The sequence below is a fragment of the Thermobia domestica genome, chromosome 9 (genome assembly GCF_964235325.1).
Source record: "Thermobia domestica chromosome 9, izTheDome1.hap1.1, whole genome shotgun sequence".
Taxonomy (NCBI): domain Eukaryota; kingdom Metazoa; phylum Arthropoda; class Insecta; order Zygentoma; family Lepismatidae; genus Thermobia; species Thermobia domestica.
In genome coordinates, this window is record NC_137462.1 from 172,658,900 (window position 1) to 172,662,711 (window position 3,812).

General features: G+C 28.8%; 1 long non-coding RNA gene across 1 annotated transcript; it reads right to left on the minus strand.

Annotated features, from left to right (window-relative positions):
* Window positions 1-506: 506 nt before the first annotated feature.
* LOC145695215 (uncharacterized) lies at window positions 507-3,406 on the minus strand. The gene is made up of 3 exons (XR_014133124.1): window positions 3,180-3,406; window positions 2,265-2,400; window positions 507-1,032 (listed from the first exon to the last, which is right to left on the minus strand). It is a non-coding gene; the product is annotated as an uncharacterized LOC145695215 (long non-coding RNA).
* Between the last annotated feature and the right edge of the window lie 406 nt (window positions 3,407-3,812).

The window sequence follows — 3,812 nt, forward strand, 5'->3', positions numbered from 1 at the left end:
GCTTTAGAAAAATAACAAACATAAAAATAAAAAATACAGGAATGAACAAAGTAGAAGTAAACAGGTGAACTAATGCTCACAGTTTTTGTTTATCACAATTACCTATTAACATGAACTCGGATTGAGGTAGGAACAGATTGCAAAGATGTGATCTGCACAAGAGTAACATTGTATATTTGTTTGGAAATTTTACACTTTAATAAAAGTAAAAGTACTTCACGATTTAGAGTTGAATTAATCCTTGCATAAAAAAAGAATTTCACATATATGGCACTTCGTATTGATTTTAGCGTAGCATATGATATACATTGTTCGAAGCTCTTCATTTCGAAGCAATATAATGCTTTCAAGTGTTCAATGCTCCCTCTATCTCTCTCTCTCTCTCCATCATCGAGAATCGAACATTTGAAAAAATGAAGTACTGGTTGTAAATCCTCTATCAGTGAGACACCACACTCCTCAAACCTAAAATGTAATAGGTTTGTACATTATGTAAAGACCCTGAACAAATAAAGATACGTTCCACAAATATGACCTTTCTCGGTAAGAGGTATCAGCGTATAGAATTAAATGGGATGAAAGCATGAATTTCACAACAAATTTTATCTACAGGGAATTTAAATTCCTTTTCTTTTTATTTTAATATATGTATATATACACAAATATTTACAATTTTCTTTCATTTTTCTTCATTTTGGCTTTTTATGGTAGTCCAAATATCACTTCACCTTTAACCATTTCTTTTCTTTTATCATTTCACTTTGGTTTCGCATACACTTACCCTCTAAGTCTCATTTTACTCCCAAAATCGTTTTATCTACACTTTCTCTTTCTTTTTTTCCTTTTGATAAAGTTCTAATAGCATCACATTGACACAATCATCGTATGTGTGCCATCTTCTTTTTATCAATTTATTGTTTGGACAGACACTAGAAATATAGTACATCTTTTTGTTTCCTCTTCTTCTGATTTTATCTTCACAATACCCTACAATGGTCATTGCAACACTACGGGGGATTGGCATCATCTTTTCTGGAAATAAAGAAATACAAATTTTTATTATCAGAAAATATAAATTAATCTTCAAAAAGTACACTTATCTTATAGCAACATACTATACTTATAAAATTATTTCTTCCCGTAATGAGAAAGAACAAGAACGAGAAATAACAAGTATTCTTGACATTCTTTCATTGTATGTACATTTTCTTATACTCTGTTCAAAATAAGAAACGAATTGACATTTAGACAAAAACTGTTACTCTGTTGCCTCATAATGAGTATATCACTGAATTGTCCTCTTAAAATTATTTTCCATTATAGAGGGTAAAGTTGTAGAGGATGCCTTAGTGGCCTACTCATGAATGTGACAACAGAATAACAGTTTTTCTCTAAATGTCAATTCGTTTCTTAATTTGAGCATAGTATAGTATAAAAACAACACCTATTCATTAGTTTTCTTTTCTCTTAAGCAAATACCACACGATAACAGTAAATATCACATCTTCATGCAATTTAATTATTAATTCGAAACTCTAGTTTAGTTCTTGAAATACTACAATAATTATGACTTACATAGCACCGATGTTGAACAAAACGTTAAACTATATTTACTTAGCACGAAAAATCAAAATTAAGTTTTTTACTTCCATCCTTCCTTCTTTCTTATTTTTAAAAAAGAAATTCGTACAGTTAATACTATAAACTATCATTTTTTACCAACGATATTCCTATACTAACTAATAGTTTTCTCTTTTTTAAAGCAAATACTATAAACTATCATTTTTTACCAACGATATTCCTATACTAACTAATAGTTTTCTCTTTTTTAAAAGCAAACAACCGTACCGGTGAATATTGCAACTGTATACATTTGACTTATACTTGGAACATCTGAGTTCAATTCCTGATAGTAGCTTATATCATTTCAATTCTCCGTTTGAATCTTGTAAATATAGGTTTACATCTCATACATCTTTGGTATTGAATGTTATTAATATCTTTAACGAACCGCAGTAACCTATTCGTGCAGTTTGAATCTCTAATGAATGTATCTTGCAAGAAAAAAAAGGTTTTACGAATAATGTATTCTAATGAACAAAACACCGTATCTATAGGTTTTTCTTTATCTTAACTTAAAAATAAAAAGAAGCAAATGTTTCACCTAAAAGAAATAAGTAATTATTAATATTATCATACATATTTTAAAAGACGAAAAGCAGAAATGGATCTTTTTTTTTATCTGAAAGAAAGATAAAACTTACCTATTCGTAAAAGAGAGAGAGTTGCGTCACTGCTCTTTGATCAGTGTTTCGTCTTCGATCAGATTTGACCGTAGAAAATGTTGCTTCAGGTAGTTTTCAGCGTCTCTTAAAGACGTATCCTCTTTTTTAAAGTGTACTGTAAAGAAACAAGAATAATCAGTTACTTTACGCGGTGAACATGAACTTGTTTCCTGGAAGAAAAACAAGTAACTATAATTGCAACACTAACAATCTTCATATTTTAAGAAGATATAAAAATCCTAAATAAAACAATACCTATCATTAATTGTCTTTTCTCTTAAGCAAATACCATTTGATACCAGTAAAGATCGCAATTTCAGTCAATATGCAATCTAATTATTCATTCAATAACTCCAGTTTACTTCTTGAAATACTACAATAATTTATGACTCACATAGCTTCGGTGTTGATCAAAACATTAAACTATATTTTCTTAGCACGAAAAGTCAAAGTTAACTTTTCTTTCCTTCCTTCTTTCTTATTTTTTAGAAAAGAAATTCGTACAGTTAATACTATATATTTTTTACCAATGGTATTTTTTATCAATATTCCTATACTAACCAATAGTTTTCTCTTCTTTAAAGCAAATAACCGTTCCATTGAATATTGCATCTGTATGCATTTGACTTATTCTTGTAACACACGAATTCAATTCCCGGTTGTAACTTATATAATTTCAATACTTCGTTTTGAATTTTGTAAAAAAAAAAAAAGAAGCAAATGTTTTACCTAAAAGAAATAAGTAATTATTAATATTATCATACATATTCTAAAAGACGAAAAGCAGTTATGGATCTTTTTTTTATCCGAAAGAAAGCTATAAAACTTATTTATTTGTAAAAGAGAGATAGAGAGATAGAGAGATGATCTTTGATCAGTGTTTCGTCTTCGTACCTGTTTGATCGTAGAAAATCTTGATTCAGTGTCTCTTGAAGACGTATCCTCTTTTAAAGTGTACTGTAAAGAAACAAGAATGAATCGTTAATTTACGTGGTGAACATGAATTGTTCCTTGAAAGAAAACAAGTATTTTATTTTAAATAAAAAGTAATTATTTATCTGTTATTGAAAACAGATATTTAAAACTTACCTATTGCTAAAAGATAGATGCGTCACATTCCTTTGAGCAGGTCATATTCTAACAGGTTTAAACGCAAGATAATCCTGTTTTCATTTCTTCTTCATATATATATATATATATATATATATATATATATATATATATATATATATATATATATATACGCATAATGTTGAGTAAAATACTATATATAGTTGCATATACATGGAAAGGTAAGGGAAATGACTAAGTGCTACCTTTGAAGTACAGTGAAATAATGAAAAGCAAATGAAAAGATAAAAGAGGTAAGCACAAAAGGGTTTTGAAAGTAATTATTTTTAAAAGTACAGAAATCACCTTGCATTTCCTCAGGGTGATAATATTGGCTTCTTGAGGAGTTTTGTAGAGTGCAGCAGCGCTCCTCACCCGCTGCTGAAAATTAATTACTTTCAAAACGAAAGTTTAACA